Source organism: Haemaphysalis longicornis, unplaced genomic scaffold, assembly GCF_048455015.1.
Source record: "Haemaphysalis longicornis isolate Haplotype H1 unplaced genomic scaffold, Haemaphysalis longicornis Haplotype H1 scaffold_7, whole genome shotgun sequence".
NCBI classification, from domain to species: Eukaryota; Metazoa; Arthropoda; class Arachnida; order Ixodida; family Ixodidae; genus Haemaphysalis; species Haemaphysalis longicornis.
Window position 1 is genome coordinate 49,235,971 of NW_027526422.1, and position 24,478 is coordinate 49,260,448.

Here is a 24,478-nt window from a genome sequence, read left to right on the forward strand (position 1 = left end):
CCCAGATAGTGCACTAGGAGTGGGAGTGAGACGCGAAAAGGCAAGGGAAGGATACAAGCATATTTGCTGGTAGGGTTCTGGTTGTTTATGCGTGCGTGCGTACGTGTGTGTGTGTGGGGGGGGGGGGGGCGGTGCGAATTCACGTTGGCGTGTGCACGAATACATCCATCAGCGACCCTCATATCAAACGCCCCCGCACAATGAAATCCTCCGAAAAGAGAGCCCCGCTAGACATACTTCAAAGAAAGAAATCAAGCGTGCTTTTTTATGCTAGGAAACGTCAACATTATGCGCCTTCGATTTTGCCATGCCTATGAAGTTTCCAACTGATTTGCAGCCGTGGATACGTTGCAGAAAAACAGAATTACGAAGCCAATAAAAAAAGCGGCTGCACTTCCCGTCATTTACATGCCGGATAAAGTATTGTAGCGTTACATGCCTCTATAGGTTGCAGTTGGGAGCCTCAGTGATGAAAAGGGCTGGTTTATGAAGGATAGGCTGAAACCACGGAGCACCGACGGAAATACGCCGGTTGAGAATGAGAAACAATAACTACACGAAGCTTGCGGGCTAGCGATGTTCGGCGAACCAGGTCTCATCTGTTGCCAACTAGGCACGCCTTTTTTTTTTGTTTTAATGGGGCTATTTCCCGCCTCATTATCTGGAACCGTGTTGATGCAGTATAAACCGGAAAGAGTGCCCGTGAATTCTCTTCCTTGCTTCCCCGCTAGGATCTATCCAAGATGAACTAAAATATCCTTCGCTTAGGATTGGCCGACTGCGAAAGTGTGCACTGTTTATGGAGTTGGACAACAGCATAAAACATAGCGACTAAAAAAAAGAAAAGAAGAACGTGCCGACTTGCTTTACGCGATGATGCATTCAAGCGGCCGTGTACGAGATTTCGGCGCACGTTAAAGATCCTCAGGTGGTCAAAATTAATCCGGAGTCTTCCACTACGTCACGTTTCATCGCCTGCGTTGCGTCGGCGCGTTAAACCCTACAATCAATCGATCAGCCTTCAAGCGGCCAATTCTCGCCTCTACACTTATCTCGGTTGGTTCCCTGTTCACGGGCTTGGTCGGGCCAGCGGTATCTTTCGGTCGCCTCTCTACTGTTTCCGCCTAAGCTGTCAACGTGGGAGCTTTTGATAGAACGAGTAAACAGTGCGGAAGCTAAGACAAAAATGGAACTTGTGCTCCCTCTTTGTTAGTATGTACGCATTGTATCGCTACGTCCCCCGGAAAATCGTGTGTCCGTCCGAAATGTAAGGCTTTGCCCTCAGAATAACGAAAGATCCCAGGGCTTTCATATTTCGATACGATTTCCTATGCTGCTCCCAAATAAGAACTTTCTCAGCAATGCCCTTGTGCATAGTACTGAAACCAACTTTAGAAAAGCTCCGTGTACAGCAGTCAAGTCCAGAGCTCTTCAAAATATTGAGTGACAAAACTTTCGATGGCCCTGATTTACCTCCCCTCACTTGTGGGAAAACCGGATTAGCCTCTGCCTGACAAGAGACAGCGTTACTAACCAGAGTTTGGCGGCAACCTAGGAGGACATGCCATTAAACATTGGGAACCCTTTCTTAATTCAGTGCGTTCTAATTTGAAAGCAAATTTTATTGAAGAAGCTGTGCCATAAAAGTGTATTGTTTAGCCAGGTTTGATTTTCGTACCCTAGCTGCCACGCCCGTACGCTCGCTCTTTATTCACGAAAAAAAAAATGGTGGGTGCCGGCAGCAACTGTATAATGAAGAGAAGTTTTGTAACTGCATGGTATAGAAAAAAGAACTGTGAATCAAACCATCAAAAGTACTAAAAATGACTCAATCTGTGTAAAGTCAGCTTTTCCACTATAATTTTGTATACTGCTGCGAATTTTGTTGGCGAAGAAAAAATACGCTGTCTGGGATAAAATAGGTGTCGAAAAGGGGTGAGACAAAAGCCGAGCAAAAAAAGAAATATTAAGTCTCACGTATAAGTGATGAGCGAAAAATGCGTATTTGTGACGCATGCGTGCATAATGCTTTCACATTAAAAAAATTCTTCATAAGAGTTTCCTCGGATTTTTTTTTTCATTGTCGCGTACGCTACTCCGTTTCTTCATTCACAGACGCAAAAACACAACAAAAAACAAACAAAAAACTCCATGGTTAGAGAACAATACGTGAACCGGTTGTCCGCACCCTTTCAAAGCTGTGGGAAAGCTCTTTCAGGCTTTCTGCCCCAGTAGATTGGCTTGTCCAGCTGTATGAAAATGCGGATAACTTCTGCTCTCAGTAACGTCTCAATCTTTTTTTTTATATATAATTCGCGACAGAGGATCTCAACAGCACCGTCTAGATTAACGTGCCTTTTCGCCGAATGATAAACATCGTGCTAGCAGGCAGACCCCACACTGCCTGTTGACCGCTGTCTCTGACAGCCAGCGTAGCAGTCTTATACAGTCAAACCCGGCTATAACGAACCCGGATAGAGCGAATTATGCTATATATCGAACAAAAATAATTCAGTTACAGAAATACGGGAAACATATTCCTTATAACGAAGTTCACATCCGATATATCGAACTGTGGGCGCCTAGAATGGCCGCCGAAATGTATGATCTCGGAGCGGAGATTGAGATGTGGATTGGGCGCGACCACGGAGCAAGAGCCGCGACTGAGACATTGCGCTCGCACGGAGCGATGTGACGCCCAATACTTTCCGGAACTGTTTCCGATGCGCGGGACTCGCGACGGAACCCGCCCAGTCCGTGAGTGCGGACCAAGACAGCAGCATCGGCGAATTGTGGGAAGAGCTCGCCAACGTTCCCCATGATGTCGCCAATGAAATCCATCCGACGCTTATAATGAAGCGTTTTCGACATTCGATGTGCTCCGCCAATGCTTGGATTTTCGAGGACGCGGACTCAAACTGGTAGAAACAATGTTTCGTGTAGAGAATGCTACGCTAATTGAAGCCGCCAAAAGGAAAGTGAAAACAAAAATCACTATTTTTTTGCAACGTGCGCAGTTAAGGTGGAAAGTAGCTTTGATACTGCAATAAATGGAATATTTTGTTCTGGTAATGGCTTCTGTACTGTGTTCGTTTCTGCATACCTGGATGGCGGAGTTCGGGAGGGGGAGGGGGGCTCCCGGGGATTGTGAACTCGTAACAATGAACTCGTTATAGGTGGGTTCGGCTATATCGAACTATTGGATATATCGAACTAATTCCGGTGCATATTACAGTTCGCTATAAACGGGTTTGACTGTAGACAGAAACCAACGGAAGCGTATGCACCGCCGTTCGCAATTACGTGTGCAGACGTATCAACCGAGGCGGTATACCCTACTGCAGACACTGTCTTCCGAAATCCCCGACTCATGCTCCCAGACAATGGTCCCTATGCCCCACATTTCCAAGCAAAATCCCCCTACCAGAGTCACTATCCTTTCTAAACCAGGCTCATGATTCCAATCATGGTGCAACGTACTTTCATCTTCCAACAAATCAACCTCCTGTCCCCCTTTTTTTTCTTCTCATTCCGCGTTCCTCACACGCGGAGACGTCGACCGTACAATCAGGGACGATGAGCTCGCATTTGCATAATAAACTAGCCTCGCGCCGTAATGCACGTAAATTTGACCCGGGGCGGCGTTCATTTCATGCCCTACTTTCGGCTCGTGTAATATCCGGACAGCTCAGCGTGCGAACACGCGTACATACACATACGCAAAAAAAAAAAAAAATGAACGGGGAGGGGGTGGAAGCCAGTGAGCAACAGTAGATGAAACGCGCTGGCAAGATAGCGACAGAGCAGCTGCCGAGATGAGCTCTGGGCGCCCAAACTGGCCCGTAATTACGCCATGGAAACAAGAAGGCGACGAGCTGCTCAGCACCCCCTTCGCACCTACAGCTCTCCCTTCGTCGGCGCAGAAGGGCCCGGCTGGCCCACGCACCGCGCCACGGAGCGCGTCGGCCCTGATGACGGCTAACGAGGTTTCTCATTGAGCCTCGCCAGCCCGAAGGCAATAAGGCCATAATCATCGTTTACGCAACGCCGGGAGATTGCTTACGCTTCGAAGCGGCGGCGCGCTCACACACACAAAAAAGAAGATGGTTCTCGCCAGAAGAAGCCAGGCGAAGTTGTGAGCGCCGGAGAACAAAGCAGATATTAAGCGCGGGCAGATACAAGGAACGAGACACGAATCAGGAATCTGCTCGTGCGTGGGTGTGTGTGCGAGCGCGCGCTTGTCGGCCCGTGTTCGTGCGTGCGTGCACAAAGCGCGGAGGAAGTAAGTAATTCGCGCCTTCCTTCGGGAAACTTCCAATCACTTGGCCGAATTCCGTCTCTGCATTAGCCGGGAACGTGCCCAACGTTTTAAAGCGATATGGGGCCGCCAATGGGGGAGGAGTCTGGCGACGTAACGAACGACGTCACTTTATTAGGCGCCCTCTCCCATTGGGTCCCGCGTCAACCGGGAAGTCCACGGCCGCTCGGGGGAATCAAAGGGGAGATAACAAAGTAAACAAACAAAAACCGCAGGACGATGCACGTGTCACTATACCGAGCCAAAGTTTCGCTAAGGACTAAATAATGACGCTCGGGGAAGGACGCAACGGTCGGGATGTTGCGGGCAAAGCACGAAAAAAAAAAAAAAAAAAGGAGTGTACGCAAGACCGTTGTCTAGTCACGCGGCTAACGCCAGACGCTGTTGCAAAAAGGGCGGGACAGCGGGCGGCATTAACTCTGGCTGCTGTTATTAACGACCAGCAGCAAGAATGCAGAGGCAAACAGGAAGAAAGGGACGCGGCATCCGGCGTCGTCTGCTGCTGCTTGAGGACGGAGTCGAACGCGAGGAGGTCCCGTAATCGAGTTACCAAACTGATAATCACTCAGTCCGCTGTCGCCATAATCTCTTTACACTTGGCTCTCGGATGCAGGCTGTGCCGGACAGTGTTAAGCGGGAACAAGGGAAATGCCTGCAATGCACGACACGGCTAGTTAATTAAAGAGTGGAAGAAATCCTTAAAGGATGAGCCTCGGAAAGGACAATAGAAACGAGGTAAATGAGAAGGCTTTGTAAGTTGCACGCGGTTCTTATTACTGCTTTTACTCCTCTATTCTACAGTACTATAACGAAATCCCATTATATCAAACTGTGATTTATCAAATCCTGCAACACAGGGAAATATATTCTGCCACTGAAATTTCGCGATGAAAACGAGCAGCGAGTTCTGCTGTATCGAAGAAAATAATCAGACATTTCACGTATATAGAAGGGTTGATACCAAACTCTCTCAAAGCTGCCTGTTTTGAACGATGCGCGCCTCAAAGGGTGGTTTTATTCTGCCATTTCGCCTGCTCGTCGGGCCGTAGGTTTGTCCGCGTGCTTTAAACATCCAGCTTAATTTAGTCTCACCCACGCAGTTCCTAGAAAAACTGGTATTGCTGCAGCCACAACGACGAACAAACATACCTACGCTGCCTGCTTAGTATTTTGTCTCACTGACCTGCACAAATGTTTAAGTACTTTGGCTGCACATAGGTACCACGAATAAACGCAAGAAGTGCTGCGGTCCGCTCAACTGTCGGTGCTATGGAGCAAGGCGTAGCAAATGATGCACTATTTAAAAAGACACTATCCAAGTTACACCATCCTAGTTAGTTAAAAGACATTATCCTAGTTATTTTATTACGTTGAAGTCTAGAATCTGCCGGCTACATTTTGAGTTTGTTGAGATACTTTGCACGTAACTTCTAACACAGAAGTTGACCACGAAAGTTTAATTTCCCTATCACCATCCTTTCCAACAATTTCGAAACTCGGCTGTGACGACACACATGGACAAGACCGCAGGGCTTAATCAAACGAACCCCTATCATGGTGAACTTATAAAAACGGTCAGTGAACAGCAAAAAAAAAAAAAATAACGCAGTTCCACGTAGCATGAAAGCAGTTGGAAGTGCAGAGCAAGTAGTAATCCGCCAGCGGGGCTGTGATGCCGTTATCCGCTCGTTGCTACCGCCCTTACACTCTTCCCATCCCTGTCTCACTGCTCTCTTTATGAATTCAACAGAGGTTTTGTCCAATGCAATTTAAATTTACCGCCTTCACGTTGCGCTCTCTGCCTGGAACAGCACGGCGGGAGTTCTGTTTTCTTTGTGCTTGCTTTCATCTCGCACGTGCTGGAGCCTGACTGCGCAGTTTGGAACGCGTCGTTCTTGGCGGTCGCTTTTTAAAATGCAGAGCACTTTAGGCGCTCGCCTTGTCGTCCTAGCTCGCTCGCTCGACCAAAGTATATAGAGCACCAAGACGGCGTCCCGGGGTAACGCTGTTGTTCGCGGCGTACCCCAGAGGCTTCGAAAGCCAAGCGGTTTATATATAGTCATAAGCGTTCGAAACTCGTGAAACGCTTGCGCTTGTCATACATCTCCCCGTTGTTTAGCGCAAAGAAAACTATAGGTACATTTGAGGAAAAATAAACGTAATTAACCGGCAGAGCCCGCGTTCCTTTAGTTAAGGACGCCCGTTGGGTTGGTTTTTACGACAGTAAATGCAAAATGTTGCAGTGCAACGCCGGCACGTGCGGGGAGAAACCTAACCTAACCTAACCTAACCTAGAATTCCCGCTGGCGCAGTTTCAGGAAGGGGGCGCGCGATCACTGCGAAGGCGGGAAATTTGAATAGCATTGGTAGCAGTAAGCGGATAACGGCGGTACAGCCCATTATGGCGAATCACTGCTCTGCACTTCCGACAGCTTTTACGTTGAGTGGAACGGCTTTAATTTTTGTAGCGTAAGCTACACTGGCCGAGGTTGAGCCCTTTCGCGTGGACCTTGAAGGGCCATGCTTCTTAAGCGCGAGGAGCATTGGATTGGATTGGATTGGATTAAACTGAATTGTAGAGTATGGGTGTGTAGAGAATTGGGTCTGCACATTCGCCGGTCTGCGCATTCCAAGGGAGTGATGTCATAGCCGCGGCAGACGCACTGGCACCGGCGCGTGCCCAGCTGTGCGCCTCCGTTGCGTAGTAGCCAAGTCTGATGGTGCGTTGGAGCCGCTTGATAGCCCTTTCGCGTGGCTCCTGGAGAACCGTGCTGCGCATGCGCGGGGAGCAGTGACTGTACTGTACTGGACTGGACCAGATTGGGCTGGATTGGATTGGATTGAATCGGAAATCGTTTTAGCAGCAGTAAGCATGATAATCAGCTAATCCTAGACAACCAGGAAACCTAAGAATAACTAGCTGAACCTTAGCTCACGCTACGTATATCCTAGCATAGCCGAGCTAAGCCACTACCAATTTTTTCGCTTACTATCGCAAAAACCAACCCAAACGTGCGTTCTTAACTAAATGGACGCGGCGGCTGCTGGTTATTTACAGATTTTGCCTCAAATGTACCTGAATTTCCTTTTTTTTTTTCGCTAAACAACGGGGAGATGTATGGCAGGCGCCAGCAGTTCAGGAGTTTCGATCGGTTATGATTATATAAACTGCTTGTTTTTCGCAGTCTCTTTTTGGGTCCGTTACGTCGCTCCGCCACGGGGCTCTGCTTGGGTCCGTTACGCCTCTACGCTGCCTGATTGCGGCGGTGGCCAGACGGCGTGACAGCGAACGAGCTACGACGACAAGGCTGGGTCATAAGTGCAAACGTCGGTGTAAACGACTGAGCAGGCGAAAAGCAAGACTGTGACGGGTGAGATGATATAAGACCACATTGAAATGTGCGTGACCTTATTGTGTTACGCCGAAATGTCCGTGTCAAGCGGTGTTTCTCCTTCTGTTGGGCGTTACACGCCAGCCGTCGCTCTGGACTTCCGAAAAATTATGAAAAAAAAAGAAAAAAAATTACTGTTTTAAACTACGCGAGGATCCCACGAACAAGCGTTCGACAAAATGACGCTTTCCACGACAACAAACGCCCCGGTAGCGAGAATTCTGCAAAAAGCGCTATTTCGGGCACTTGAGCCACGGTTGTCGGTTGACCCCGCTGTCCTATATAGGCACTCTGCACCAAGGAAGGAAGGAAGGAATACGTTTTTTCGTCCATCGGGATCAGGTGTTGGGGGTGGAGGAGGCCCACAGGGCCGCCGCGACCGCCAGGGCCCGGGAGGAGGTCAGGACTTGGCCTGACTCCCCCGGGTCACGCAACATCTGCTCCCAGTGGTGATGGGAGGGAACGGGGGGGGGGGGGGGGGGGGTACGGGTCTGCGGGGCATTCGCAGAGGGAATGGTAGTGAGTGTCGAGTGCCCCGCAGGATGGACAGGTAGGGTCAGTAAACAGGTGTGGATGACTGTGTATTAATTGTGTTCTGTGTGGGAAGGTGTGTGTTAGTAGGATGCGCAGCATGTGGCCCGCCTCCGGGGAGAGGTGTGGGTGCGGGGGTGGGTATCGCCGCGGAGAAGGCGGTAGTGCAGGGCAATATCCCTGTATTGCAGGAGGCTGGCGCCGGTGATCGAGGGTGATCGGTGCTCGTGACTCCTCGCGCACTGATTTTTCGCAAGGAGACCACGACGATGAGGAAATCTACGACGCGGAAATGTCGGCCCCCAACGAAAGTTTGCCACCGCGCCACACCGAGGAGGGCGATGACGACGACGGAGACGAGGGCTGGATCGTCGCGGGAAGGAGACTACGCCGACGCACCGCACCGAAAGTGGGTGAGCCGGCTTCTGCCTCTCCCGCAGCCTCAAAGCAGCATCAGAGTAGTTCTAGCTTCGCTAGGAAAGTTACCACGCGACTGAGCAAGGCAGCGCGCCTACCCGTGCAGCTACCGCGCGGCGAAACCAAAATTATCCTCCGCCCGAGAGGCGGACTCAACGTAGCTCGCACGGAGGCCAAGCGCCTAATGTTGGCCATCTTTAAGGCCGCGGGGACCACCATGCAAGAGTCGAGTCAGGACACCATTTGCACAAACGCCACACAGAACGTCATTATTGTCAGTACACCCAGCGACGACAGAGCTAAGAGGTACGTACAGATAAAGCAACTCCAGATAGGCAACGCCGAATACGAAACGTTCGCGTACGTATCGGCCCCCGACGGCACCGTAAAGGGCATTATCAGAGGGATAGATACGTCCGAATCGTATCAGGACTTACAAGCCAACATAGTCAATGCGGCCAACCCACTAGCGCTCGAGGCGCACAGGATAGGTAACACCTCCACAGTGATAGTGGCCTTCGATGGCAGCAAGGTGCCCAACTCCGTCAAGTACGGCGCTATGATAGTCAAATGTAGCCTATATCGCCAACACCACGAGTTCTGCCGTTGCTGCGGCAAGCTAGGACACCGCGCGGACGTACGCCCCAACCCGAAGACCAGGGTATGCCTGGCGTGTGGGAAGCGCGAGCCAGAGCCGAACCACGAGGCCACGTGCAGACCCCATTGCAAACTCTGCGACGGGGCTCACACAACGGGCGCCACGGGCTGCACGAACCGTTTCAAGCTTCCCCACGTGGTGGCGCAGCGTCGCGGGGAGCGCGCGCAACGACAGAAAGAAGCAGTAAAGCAACAAAAGCAAGCCCCCCCGCGCAAAACGGCGGAGAACTTTCCAGAGCTGCAAAGCGGGAACGCCCCCTTCGCGACACCGCGGGGCCAGAGGGGCGGCAACTTTAAGGCAACGACGTCAGCAGCTACGCCAATGTCCGCGTCAACACGAGCGAGTGGAACAATGGAAAATAGGAGAGTGCAACTGCACCCGCCAACCGAAGTGACGTGGGCGGCGATGACATCGGGCCCAAATGGAACGCCAAGAGGATACCATCGCGGAGCTGTGCCGCAAGCTCGAGAAAGTGTTCGAGAAATGGCAACCGCCATCGTCGCCGGAGACGAGCACCCCGACATCCTCTCCGGGGAGGACGACGCCACCGACGGCCGCCCGCTCGCGCGTGAGGATACCACTCGAACCGGTCGAGGACGCACAAGACGACGACCCTTCCGCAAACGAAGGCGCAAACGTCGAGGCAATGCACGACGACATGGAAGCCGAGAACGAGCCCGTCAAGAGGAGGCGCGCGCTCAAGTCGAAGGCGCGAGACGACGCGCGGCAACAGTACGTAACGAGGGAAGAGCTCCAAAGCTACCAAGACGCCACCAATAGACAGTTTGATACGCTCAACACCCGGCTATCGGCAGTGGAAGCGGCCCAGGCGGAGATGCTGTCGAGCTTCAAAGCCCGGTCCGACAAGATAGAGAACATGTTAGCGGCCCTGTGCAAGAAGCTCACGTCGCGATCGCGCTCAACAACACCGTCACCCAGACCGTCCCCGTAATGACGACGACGACGACGCAACCGAAACAACACGACCTCCTCGTATGGCAGTGGAACATCAACGGCCTGCGAGGGAGGAAGGCGACGCTCGCGCAATACGTAACGCAAGCGGAACGCCGACCGGACGTGATCTTGCTGCAAGAGACTCACAGCGAACACGCCCCGACACTGCCGGGGTACCGCACCTACGCCCTAGCACACCCCAAGGGCCCGGAACGCGGAGCCCGAGTGAGCGGCGGGGTCTGCACGTTCGTCAAGAAAGGCATAACAAGCCTGGAGCATACGCTCGCGCACACCGCGAACGTCGAGCACCTAACCGTGGAGCTGGTGGTAGGCCGCGGCAGCAAGAAGGAGCACGTCTACGTCACCAACGCATACGCGAAACCCCGGTACGCGCAACAACGATACGGAACAATCGTGGGGAAGCTCAAGCGGCTTGCCGAAGACCACACGACGCTGCTCTGCGGCGACTTTAACGCGCCACACACGGAATGGGGCTACGGCCACGACACGGCAAAAGGAAAGAGTCTGCTGACGGAAACGCAAGCGGCCGGCTACCACCTCGTCAACGACGTTTCCATCCCGACCAGACACGCCCCGACGTCGGTGCACCGGGACACCAACCCGGACCTCGCCTTCAGTAACAACGCGAAGGTGAAGTGGAGAAACACCGCCGAGACGCTCGGCAGCGACCACTGTCTCCTCGAGCTAACCGTTCCGTTAAAAGGCAGGGCGAGCCCCAAACGCACACACAAGCACACAGACTGGAACGCATTCCGGATCAACCTCGCGAACGTACCCGATGTCATAGACGACATAGAGAGGTGGACGGAGGCGATCCGCCGGGAAGCAAAGAGGGCCACCACCGAGCTCGAAGCCGAGGACGAAGTCAACGAGGTAGACAGCCGGCTCGCGCACCTCATCGAGGCGCGCGACTCGTTGAAACACCGATGGCGAACTCAGAAGCGCAACCGAACGCTTCGCAAGCGCGTGGCGCTCCTTAACAAGGAAATCGAAAAGCACTGCGCAGCGCTCAACCGCCAACGTTGGCACGCCGTATGCCAAGAGGCCGACGGACAGTTACACAAGAGTAGGACTTGGAAGCTGCTGCGCCACCTCCTCGACGAGAGTAAGACCAAAGGGGAGCAGCAGCACGTCCTGGCCCGCACCCTCCTAAAGGCTCGCAGGGAGCTAGGGGACGACGAGGTGCGGCGCAGACTGGACGCTAAGTACCTGCCGGCCACGCCGCCGACTCCGCTACCGGACTACGAGGGCGAGCCCAACGAGGCGCTCGACGCCGACATCGAAGAGTGGGAGGTGCGTGCGGTCCTGCAAAAGCTCAACGGCAAGTCGGCGGCCGGCCCGGACGGCGTGTCCAACAAGGAACTACGAAACCTGAGCGACGAGGCCATCACCACGCTCACGACGTTCTACAACGCGTGCTGGCGGAGCGGCACCCTACCCCCCAAGTGGAAGGAGGCTCGCACGGTCCTAATACCCAAGCCGGGCAAGCCGCCAGACATCGAGAACCTGCGTCCCATCTCGCTCACGTCGTGCGTGGGCAAGGTGCTGGAGCATGTACTACTTAACCGATGGCAAAGGTATCTCGAGGACGGCGAGCACTATCCCAACACGATGCTCGGCTTCCGTGCGGGCCTCAGCACGCAAGACGCCATGCTGCTTCTCAAGCACGATATTATTGATAATAAGAGATCCGTCGACAACGCCGCCGTCCTGGGCCTGGACCTAAAAGGCGCCTTCGACAACGTTCGCCATGACGCCATACTACGGCAGGTGTCCCGCCTCAACATGGGAAGGAGGACGTTTGCCTACATTAGACTTTCTCACGGCACGCACAACGACCATCGTGGCCGGAGACTTAGAACTACCAACGAAAACGTTGGGCAGCGTGGGCACGCCGCAAGGAGCGGTGATCTCTCCGACGCTGTTCAACCTGGTGATGATCGGGGTTGCGGAACGCCTCGGCACCGCCCCCAACGTCAACCACACAATCTACGCCGACGACATCACCATCTGGGTGCCGGGCGGCAGCGACGGAGAGATCGAAGACTCGCTCCAGTGCGCGGTGAAAGCGGTCGAAGACCAGCTCGAGGGAACGGGGCTGCAATGCTCCCCCGCCAAGTCGGAACTACTAATCCTGAAGGCCCCGCGAAGCCCCAAGAACGGGAAGGCGGCAAACATCCAAGTGCGCACGGGTGACGGGTCGGCCATACCCGTGGTAGAGACCATCAGAGTCCTCGGACTACACATCCACGAACACCGACGCAACGCTCACACCGTCAAGCTACTGCAAATCAAAGCAAGCCGAGCACTCGGCCTCGTCAAGAAGATTGCCAACAGGCACGCCGGCATGAAGGAACGCAGCACGCTGAGGCTGGTCCAGTCGTTCGTCATAAGCCACCTGGCGTACGTGGCCGCCTTTCACAACTGGACCACGGCCGAACGCAATAAGCTCGACGCTCTCATACGCCGGGCATACAAAGCTGCGCTGGGCTTATACACCCACACAAATACACAGAACATGCTCGACTTAGGCTTGCACAACACGCTGAGCGAGATCATAGAGGCGCAAGCAACGGCGCAGATAGCCAGACTGGAAACGACGCGCACGGGCAGGGCCATCCTTGTCGCGGTAGGACACGAAACGAGGCTGCGGGAGAGCAAGAGGCGGCTGCCGCTGGCGCGCGAGGCCCGCGACAGCATCCGCGTCGCACCGATCCCACGGCACATGGATCCAACAGAGAACCATGAGCGTCGCCTGGCCAGGGCTCGCACCCTGGCAGAGACGTACGATGACGACGCCAGCGCCATGTACGTCGACGTGGCCCGATACCCCGACAACCGCCGACATGCCTACACGGCGGCGGTCGTGCAAGCAACCACCGGCAGAGTCGTCGCGGCGTGCAGCGTGCGTGTCGAGACGGCCACGGAGGCGGAGGAAACGGCCATAGCGCTGGCGGCAACCGCCAGAGGATGCACGACGGTGCTAAGTGACTCGAGGGAGGCAATCGCCAATTTCGCAAGGAACCAAGTGTGTGTGAACGCAGTGAGGGTGTGCGGAGCCCTGGACTCGCGGACGCCGATAACCTTGCGATGGTTCCCGGCCCACATGGGCAGCGTGGGACCCGTTCGCAACCGCAACGAGGACGCGGACAGGGCGGCGAGGGCGCTAACCGGACGCCCCGTCGGCCGGCGCGCCGCGTCACCTCGTGCGGCCAAAGAAAACAACGACGCCAGAGACGACAATGGCACAGGGAGCAACGTAAACGCTACCCTGCGCCGCACCCGGACCTCACCCGGCAGGAGGCGGCGCTCCTCCGACAACTCCAAGTGGGAGCGACGTGGACCCCGGTGTGGGCCGTGCATGTCACGCCCGAACGATACATCACGGACCAGTGTGCGGTGTGCGGGGCCGCGAGGGCGACCATGACCCACATGATGTGGGAGTGCAATGACGCGGAAGCGGGAACGAATATACTACCGCCCCATCTCGCGCGTGCGGTGCGCGAGACGGACAAGGACGCACAGAAAGCCGCCGCGCAGTTTGCGCTGGCGGCGATCACACGCCAGCAGTCGCGGCCGGCACCCCCCTCCTAGCGAGGGAGTGAGAGCCACCGTGACCTTTTAGCCGGCGAGTAAAGATGTTGTTTCCCCCCCTGTATTGCAGGAGGGAGGCTGGCTTGCCTGCAGGGGCATCGCGTGTAGGCGTAGTGAAAATGGCGACCCGGTCAATTAGTTCGCGAGCACGTACGTGCACCACTTCATTAGCGCCTACGCCTGTGTGGGCTGGTGTCCACAGCAGGGTCACGATGTCGGATGGAGGATTTTTGGAGATAATTTTTAATGCCATGGGAGAGATGTTATCGCGAATAAAATTGCGAATGCCCTGCTGACAGTCAGAGAGGACGAATTGGGGGGGTGGGGCGCTGGGTGAGTGCGAGGGCAATGGCTGCCTCCTCCACCGTGGTTGTGTTGCTAGTTAGGATGGTAGCCGCTGTGACGTTTGGTGATGTGTGTTGGCCAACAACAGCTACACAGTGTGCAGGTGTGTGAGGGTAGGGGGTAGCATCAGTGTATAGTGTGCATGGTGATGGTGGGTATAGTTTGGCGTGGGCGTTGGCTCGTGCTAATCGGCGGGCTGCATGGAAAGTAGGGTGCATGTGGCGAGGAATTGGGCGGATTCGGATGCTGTTACGGATGTGAGGTGGAATAGGGAGTGGCGTGATTGGGATGGTGGGTGGTAGTGCGTTTATAGAGTTGAGAATGTAGTGCCCTGTTGGGGAGGATGCAAGGCGCGTGAGTTGGGAGACGCGGTGGGCGTCTAGGTGCTCCCGTATGATGTTGTGTATGTCGAGGTCGAGTAAGCTATGTGTTGGTGCGTATGGGGAAAGCAGGAGTGCATGCCTATACGTCTTCCGGAGGAGGGCATCAAGTGAGTCGAGTTGGGTAGATGTAAGGTTAATGTATGGTAGGTGGTACAAGATACGGTTGTACAAGGTACAAGATACGGTACAAGATACGGTGGTACAAGATACACAGTAGAACACTGTGTACGAGACGGAGGCGGTCCTGTTCCGTGATGCCGTGGTGTTTGCTGGCGATCCGTCTAATGAGATGCGTGGTTTGGGTAACGTATTTCTTTACGTGCTGGAGGGTGAGTGCGGGTGATCTGTTGTGTGTTAGGGTGAGGCCTAAGACTCTAAGTTGCTGTGTGTGGGGTATTGGGTCAGAGTGTATAAAAAGTTGGATGGGGGGGGGGGGGGGGTTTGGAGGGGGCTTGCTGCGAGGGGGCGTGAAAGTTAGGAGAGCAGATTTTTGTGGAGAGCACTGGAGCGTTAAAGGTTCGATGTGGTCTAAGACTTAGTTGAGGCCGTGTTGGAGTGTGGTTTCAATGTGTTGGTCGGAGCCAGAGTGAACCCACAGGGCAATGTCATCTGCGTAGAGTGTGCTGCGTAGTGTGGGCATGGTGAGGAGAGAGCGGGCAAGTGGGATTAGGGTGAGGTTAAAGAGCATGGGCGAGAGGACTGCTCCTTGTGGCGTTCCGCGGTCTGGCATGTGGAAAAGATCAGACTGGACATGGCCAAAGCGGATGGTAGCAGTACGTTGTGTAAGAAAGTTATAGATATAGTGATAGAAGTGTAGGCCTAGGTTTTGGGATGAAACTGCCTGAAGTATGCTATGATGTGAGGCATTGTCAAAGGCTTTTGAAGGTCCAGTGAGAGAATAGAGGTGTGGTCTTGTTGCGGGGGGTGTTGGTGGAAATCATGATGGTACTGTATAAGGGCGTCTTGAGTGGATAGGTTGGGTCGAAAGCCGATCATGTTAGGCAGAGGCCGCTGCGAGCGCGGCACTTTTACCGAAAGAGTCGCCTGCAGCGAACTCTAGGGTATCGTCAAGTGGTTATTTCTCGACTCGTTATCACCTACTGCCTGCAGAGTGCAGCGCCAACAGTCTACGGGGGGGACACTGAGATAAGGCGTAAAGACGGCCGTGATGAATGCATCGATTCCTCCCAGCCTTTTTCATTACCTGCAACCTGATTGGCCGGCTGCAGTATCAGTGACTGACGTAGCTTCACTTGTGCCACTTAAACTGTTCGTCCGTCTTGGCTTTGGTTATGACATTACCAAGAGCTTTCCGTGTGTGGGCGCCCGTGGCTTCACTCGTGATAATGATGGCGGTTGGTACCTCGGTCAGGGCGGCGACGCTTACGTATACTGAATGTTACGAGCAGAGGTCGTGATGAGCATGGCATCTTTCACAATAGAAATGACGCCTTGAACCACCAGAATATGGAAAATGGCGCTGCTGCTTGTGCGGCAAGACGAGGAGCACCCATGGTGAGACTTGTCAGGTGTGCAGATCGCGTTTCACATTTTTAAGACCGCTATTGGTGCGTGCTACTGGCGACTTTCCATAGCTTTCGCAATGCCGGCGATAGGCTGATTGATGACTTTGCACTTTAACAGCGTCCCCCGAAAGCCAGCCGGAATATACCTGTTTCGAGACCAGACCGGCGTGTCCATCATGCCAGTCATTGGCGGCAACGCAGATAAGAGCGACACGAAAGCACGAGCGAGTGACCCAATAACGATTCAAGTTAAACAGAAAAAAAAAACAATGGTTGCGGCTTAGCTCAACTAACCTTGGATATGCAAAGCAAAAGCTCACAGCGTTCTGCTCACGTAGCGGCCGCCGCCCCTACGTGAGCAGAACGACTGAAAACAAGGCCTTGAGCGCAGCGCCGACAGCGGGCCCGGCGAATCACGCGATGCGCTTCGAGGGGTGTGTCGCCCGGGGGTGTGTCTCCGGTCAAAAGGTTAGCTTGCGCATCCCCCGCCAAACCGATGGACGAAAGTAATAAAGTTTCGCTTTAAAAACTTGCTCACACTCTAAAAAATTTTTTCTCGTAGAGAGACTGTGCCTTGAACACCGTTCAGGCAATCGGGTACGTGAAGCTCGAGAGCAGTCTAGATAACGGGAAGTCCATTCACCCGGAGTCACTGTTGTCGGAGGCGTGTCTGCCTGAGTTAGTGTTCCTCACAATGATAAACATCGTAGAGCCAAAAATTTTGATGAAACGTTTTAAGAATCTCCTGAACAAAATATAGGCATGTAGACTGTGGATGCTCCAAAATCGAACCTATGTTAAATCGTAAAGGAATCATTAGGACAACGTATTAACCTTGGTTAATTTGAGAGAATTGGCCTTTCGTAACTTACTCGAGTCGATTCGAGCCCCGGAATACATTTTTCACAAAAAAGATGAGAAATATTGGGAGACGTTAAATGTCGTGCTACACAACGTCAAACATTAACGCAATAGGAGAGAGAGAGAGAGAGAGAGAGAAGCTCTTTATTAGAAGAGGAAAGGCAGAAAGGTTTGCCAACATGCGTACGTCGACATGCTACTCTGCAGGAAGGGGAACGGGGAAAGACAGATGAGTAGTAGAAAGAAGAGTAGTAGGTGAAAGAGGGGAAAAAAGAGAGGGTCATATAAAGGGACATGCGGCGTAGCATAGACTGACCGCTTCAGGGGGGTTCAGGGGGGCTATAAACGCAATAGGGGAATACTAAAAACGGAGTTATGAATGTGTTAACTGCAAATTAGAAATAATGTGGTATCAACGGTACTAGAGGCAACCGTACAATCGCACCGCTGTGTTTCTCGGCTGTGACTTCAATCGGCGCGCCCGCCAGTCGCGCGATCAAGTCCATCTGAATTCATGTTGGCTGGCAGGAAACTGGATGGCAGGAAACTGGATGGCAAGAAACTGGTGATGCGTCACTACTGCTTCTCCTTTTTTCAAGGGTGTAGCCAGGGGGGGGGGGGGGTGTTCGGTGTCAGAACACCCCCCAGAATTTTCTGAGTGGTGCTATTCCCTTGGGTTCCCTCCGCATTGCGGCCTTTCTTTCGTTCACGCTGTTCATACCCCGCATTGGTATATTAATATGTAAAAACAAGGTAAGGAAACTGGATATGAAAATGAAAATAAGTTTTTGCGAAGGGTACCTTTCCAATTCGTGTTTTCTTTTTTGCCAGTGGCATAGAACACTCTCCGAAAAATATTTCTGATTGATAGATTTTAGGGTTTAACGCGCCGACGCAACGCTGGCGTGGAGGGCTCCGGATTAATTTTGACCACCTGGGGATCTTTAACGTGTGCCGAAATCTCGTACAGAAGCGTTTTTGCTTTTCGCCTCCATCAGAAAAGCGGCCGCCGCGGCAGGGAATCGAACCCGCTACCTCATGCTCAGGAAAAATATTTCTGGCTAGGCCACTGCCTGTTTTGGGTTGTTTGTTCTGCACTCGCGGCAAAGTTGAGGCGTCGTAATTATTGTGATAAATTGATTTGATTGATTGTGGGGTTTAACGCGCCGACGCAACGCAGGCGATGAGGCGCGCCGTAGTGGAGGGCTCCGGATTAATTTTGACCACCTGGGGATCTTTATCGTGCGCCGAAATCTCGTACACACGGGCGTTTCTGCTTTTCGCCTCCATCAGAAAAGCGGCCGCCGCGGCCGGGAAACTTATTGTGATAAAGCAGTCTTTGGAATGAACCGAACTTGTATTTTGTGTTAGTGGCTTTTTGAACGTAGAATGTCTTATTTCCTAGATATCGCGTGCTTGATCTAGGAGGCGGCCTCCAAGCCCGTTCTGCGAGGTCAGAGGCCATTCCTGTACGCCAAAAAATTTATTGATAAAGTAATTTATTTGGAAGGATACGACATGAGGTCGCTTTTGTGGAAAGAGGGCGACAAGGAAGGGGGTGGGCACCCACTAGACCACGCGCGCCACGCCGCTGGCAACGCCGAACTGGGCTAGTGTGACCAGGGGGCGAGGCTGTTCGAGTATCTCCTTACGCTCAGCTTGAATATCAGAACGTTGACAAACTCTACGACTGTGTCGATACGACGCGGCCGAAAAAAAAAAAAAATATCCGCCCTCCATCCCCACCTCTCGCCTGCGCAGGAAGTGATAATTAATTGTTTTACAATTTGCAATATATCCGAGCGCAGACGCAAGATGTAAAACACTCTATCACCCCTTCCCAAAGAAAGTTTTATAAAAGAGGCGCGAAAGCTTTCTATACCTTCGCGGAAAGTGCTCCCAATATTCGCTGCGAGTGCGTACAATCGATCGTGAAACCTTCAAAGAGCTAAATAGCACACGAATAACGAACCCGTGCGCATAGAGTTCCTTAGTAAGTATGCTAGAGAGGAAACTGCGGCTGGGAATCCATGTCGGCGTGAAGGGGTATGGGAAGATCAGTGCTGCTGGCTTGGGCTTGGCATCCATTTGGATACAGAAGCGTTTCGTTGGGTTTACTTTCTTCACTACGCATTGATATGCCAAAAGAACCGTTCTGACAGACTCTCATTAAAAGTAACACGCTTGACTTCCATTTTCCTTAACTTTAAAACAGCGTGTGTTCTTTCTACATTACGTGGAACGAATAATGTTAGGAATAACACTCAGGGACAAGAAACGAGCTACCTGGATCCGATAATAAACTAGAGTAGAAGATATCATACTTGAAATAAAGAAAAATAAATGGACTTGGGATGGCCATGCAGTGAGACGAACCGACAACCGGTGGACAATTAGGGTAAAAGAGTGGGATGGGTATAGAAGAAGGGCAAGGCCAATAACACGATGGTGGGATGAAATACGGAACGTCGGGGGTAAACTGTTGACTCGAGTGGCGCAGGACAGGAGCGGTTGGAGGTCAATGGGGGAGGCCTTCGTCCTGCAGTGGACCTAAGCATGATGACGATGACGACGACGACGATGATGATGATGATGATGACAACAAAGGACTTTTCTTGGCATTTTTGTCGCACTGCGTTAGAATTTACCGCCACTAAAACGTTTCAATCCAAGCCAACGTCGAAAGTAAGGAGAGCGTACGGTATAATGGTCGCCCATGACGACACAGACGGCCCCGATGTGAGCCGCATAGACGCTAGCGCTACATTCCTCTCTAGCGTATACTGTAAGAAACTCTATGCACATACGACGATTTTTCGCGCACTAAGTAAACAGATCAGCGAACGATCTAAATGTATACCGGTACGTGGTCTATGAGATAAGCGTATACTATTGTACTCCTTCATGATCGATGCGTGTATTGTCTTATCTACAGCCGTTGCTTTTTGGCGATTATCAAGTAACCGTGTTGACACAACGGAATTTCGGTTTCACGCACGCGCCGTGTGTCCATGAATGTTATCAGAGCTTTTCGGTCTACCAGCCGGTCTATAGGGAAGTGCATTAGTTTTTTTACAGGACGCCATCGGTGCCATTAAGAAAGCTTTCGCTTTAAGAGTTATTCACCTTGATTGAAGCGGCCAAGAAACAGGGCGCGAAAATGGCTGAAGTTGGTCAAAATCGGTTCGAAGCTTCTTGGTTCCAGACAGTTTGAGAACAGCGCTAAGGCAGAGAACGAGCGAAATAAATAAATACCCGTCTGCGTAACGCAAAGCCTCCCTGGCATGGTCAGGTGATAGTGGGCGGCACCACCGCATGTCGCCAACAGGTATAATTGATTGATTTATTGTGGGTTTTAACGCGCTAACGCTACTCAGGCGATGAGGCGCGCCGTAATGGAGGGCTCCGGATTAATTTTGACCACCTGGGGATCTTTAACGTGCGCCGATATCTCGCACACACGGGCGTTTTTGCTTTTCGCCTCCGTCAGAAAAGCGGCCGCCGCGGCCGAAAACCGAACCAGCGTCCTCGTGCTCAGCAGAACAACGTCTTAGCCCGCCTACACGTATATCGGATAGGCGAACCCAGCGGCGACAACAGATTCTCAATGGTTGCTAATGCTCACAGAGAACGTCCAGCGGCGAGAAAAAGACATCTAACGGAATTCATCCTTGCTACAATAGCTACCGAACACGCGGTGGCACAATACTCAGAGGCAGACGCGGAATGTATAACGCAGCGCCGCACAACGTCAGAAAGAACGATACGCATACGACCGAAGATGCGCCCGCTTTATGTTTACGTAACCACGTTGGACCGCATTCACTACGCGTAGAGTTCAGGTGCAGTGCACAGCAGCCGCCTTCCTTGTAGCAAGGCCAAAACACTTATCCCTACTTTTGTTTCTCTCGTCAAACCATTAACCACGTTTTCCGGGCACGTCTTTAATTTCGCGACGATTGCCTCCTGACCTGGGCCAGCCAGAAATTGTGGTTCAGGCTAAACTTGCGACTTACACTCTCACCAGCCGCAGAGGCCTTTTAGTAGGCGGCGTTGAGCTAGCTGTTCCACGCGATACGGCCGCAGAGAGCGAGACATCCGATATCCGGCGATCTTTCTTCCTCATCCACGCGTGTTGTTGGCTGGTGGGAGCGCTCGCTGGGCACACGTTCGGGCGATTTTCGCTAATCTGCTTTTTTTTTGTTTTTGCTACCCTCGGTATCCGCCGTCCCTAGATTTCCTGGGAGTGTCCGAACGACGAAGTGGAAACAGCACGCCGTGGAAATGCTGGTGGCGGAAGTCGGACCAGGGACGCGAGCCCATCGGTCAGTGTCGTGAGAGCCCACAAGCTACATACGCTCGACAGCAAACACAAAAAAAGAAGAAGAAGAAGGAGAAGAAGAGTAAGGGTAAGTGACTAGAAACCGCGGACGAGTGACGGGTCATTTATTATTCCTCATCATTATTTCCCCCATCTTTAGCTCTCCGGGTGTCCGTTTTTGTCCTCTCTCTTTTAGTGCCCGCTATGACATAACTCCACTCCGCCCCTGTTGCAACTAAGATAAGTACCAGGCGTTGACGAAGGGTACGGAGGAACATGAAGGAAATTGACACGAACTACTACGGCAAACATTGTCACAAACAAACCGTAAAAAAAGAGAGGAAAAAAAAACAGTGACCAGAAAACTGTACGGCGAAACTCGTCTTTGTGGCTAAATTAAGCCGCCGATCGCGGTAAGGTGACGCGCCTTCTAAGGGCATAGCAGCGATCGGCACATTACTGCGGTCGGCACGGGCAACACCGTTTAGAGGTGAACAGGCCTGTGCGAAGAGTGACGAGCTAGTAGACTGAAGGCGCGTCTCTGCCGGTCCCCGTATAAAACAACAGTTGTAGGAGAAAACGGAGACCAAAGGAAAGCGCGGAGTCCGCCTACTGGCGTGACTTTTATTTTTATGCGCGTAGGCCGGTGAACGGAGACAGGGCCGCTCGTCCAGCTAAACGACCTTTGTGAGCCTCGCACGTACCGGACACATAGCTTATTTTGGTTAAAGCGATTTCATTAGCGAGAGAGAAAGTGTACGGGAATCCAAGCGCCGGTTAATCTTAGAGTGCGAGAGAGCAAGGATGCTCTCTCACCGAGTCTCGTATGCACTGCACAGCTTCAAAAAGTCGCATCGTACTGTGGAGATGAGCCCGTTTCGTTTCATGGGTCGAGGAGCGTAGGGCGCGAGAAACCCTTCCCCGATGAAATCACCCCAAGAAAAAGCAGCTACAAAAACTTCATCAGCCCTTCCATTCTGTGAAGAAGGACGAGCAGCCAAGCTGTGGTGTGTTTTACCTCGATCGACGCATCTATGCACGAAACAAAACACGTTTATGTTGAAGTGTTACAGCGCGAATAGACGAAGGACACAGGAGAATGAACAAGACGTGCGCTGTGTCCTTCTTCCGTCTGTGTCTGTCTTCTGTGTCCTTCGTCTGTTTGTGCTGTTACAGTTCAACATAAGCACTCACCAACTAGCCCAAATATCCATTTTGTTGAAAAAAAAACGTCTGTTTGTAGTTTACGATTAATGACACTTCCTAGGTAGCAAGATGAATGAAACTTAAATGGACGGACTAAAGCTTAATTGTAGCGGACAAACGTGGGGCCGTCAGTTTCCCTACCGCGGAAGTCCTTGTATTGACACCACACGGGAACTCCACAACATTTATAACTCCCCTGTGAACTACGTAATTATGTAAATTAATCTCGGCGTAATATTAGAGCCGTCTTAACGGCTAATTGTTATATAATTTGTTTCGGGATAGTTTCGATAAAGCAAGTGTTACACACGCTTTCTGTAACAAAACTCCATCTGTAAACGGTCATGTACTGACAGCAGGCAGTAATTCCGCAACGCTTACAACTTCGCTGTGAACTTAGTAATTACAAGTAAATAAAACTCGGCGTAATTACGCAGTCGCTTTAGCGGCCATTTCAGTATATTTTGCCCACAAACTTTTGGACAGCTGCACTGCATTCGCGAAAAACTGGAGACGAAAATTTTTTTCGTGTCGACGCGGTACGTACACCATTTGTCAAAATTTTCTAGGCCAATAATAAGTCTACTGATCCACAAATAATTCAAAGAACAAGCTTTTCATTTAAATTTGGCACAATAATTTTACGACATCTTTCATAATTTTAAAATGAAAGGTGTTTTCTCTAGCTTTCCAGTATAAAAAAAATGGCCACGTATCTGCTCCTTTCGTTGCAAATGTCGACAAAAATACGACAGTCCACTGGCGCCCCTGCCAAGTAAAGGCTTCCCTTCTCTTTCCCACTCTCATCTCATGCTGTTCTTCTCCCGTCGCGTTCCTCTCAAGACAACACGCTTGAGGTTTGCTCAAGTCAGTTTAAATTTACCGCGTTCCACTGCTCCAAGTCGGGTGCCTCGATGTCAGCGCTGCCGTGCGGCAAAGACGCGCATGAATAGGGGCACCCTAGTACAACGTTTGTAAGACCATGTTGCCCTACTCTACCAGAGCTTCAAGCGGAAGGTGGAACCTATCCAGTGGAACCTTTCGTTGCTGTTGCCTCTTGATTTCTTATATACCGCCAGGAGCACGGGCAGCAGCAAGCGACGGTTTTCTGCAGCTGATGTAGTATTTCATTTGCTATCGCAAAAAACAGCATCCATAAATTTAGTAATAAAAGAACATTGCAAATATTACTTATGTATTGATTTTATGCCTGATATTTGCGTAATGTCCTGTTCTTGTTCAACAATGTTTACAAGTATTAAACATTGACACCGGACTTAGACGTTTAGATTTGGCTGTGAGTATATCAGGCTATTGCGCAGATTTCGTTTCACTTTGGCCGGCTGGTTGAATCAAGTCACGGACAGACATACATGCAGACAGACCAAAATTTCTGCGTGTCAGTAGCCCAAGAAAGACTATCGTCTTTAAAAGATTCAGCTTTGCTCGGCACGTAAGCTTGTACGCTGACTTTTTTGCGGCCTGCGCACTTTCGGCTTGGCCTAGAAAACATTGACGAAGATTGTACATGTGTGGACATCCACCACCACCGGAGGGAGGCTATGTGTAGTACAGCGTGGGTTGAAAGAAGAAGGCGGCGTCAGCATGTACTCACCGAATCTTCACCTCCCGGGACAACCAGCCCTCATGCCTGTCGAAGCTGATAAGGATGGCGGCAATTTCCTAGAACAAGATAAAAAAAACATAATGGTCATATACACCACACGCTTTCTCTAGATATGGCACGTTACAGGGTAACACGGCTAGTTCAAAGAGTGGAATCAAACGACAAAAACGTCTCGGTTGGAGGCGCGATCTTAAGGTACAGCCATGAGCATAAGTTGTCGGACCAAGTAAATGACACTTTTTGGTTATTTATCTTCCGGTAGCAGGCCACAAACTGTGGTATGCATACGAGATATCGTATAACTACTAAAGTATTCAAAAAAAA

At 51.8% G+C, this 24,478-nt stretch overlaps 1 protein-coding gene across 4 annotated transcripts in view; it reads right to left on the reverse strand.

Annotated features, from left to right (window-relative positions):
* Positions 1–24,206, reverse strand: part of Camta (Calmodulin-binding transcription activator) — a 94,340-nt gene extending 70,134 nt beyond the window's left edge. For all 4 annotated transcript variants that reach the window (XM_077677217.1, XM_077677216.1, XM_077677215.1 and 1 more), the window contains exon 1: positions 24,143–24,206. The gene's annotated coding sequence lies outside the window, so the exon portion shown is untranslated. The remainder of the gene's footprint in view (positions 1–24,142) is intronic.
* Between the last annotated feature and the right edge of the window lie 272 nt (positions 24,207–24,478).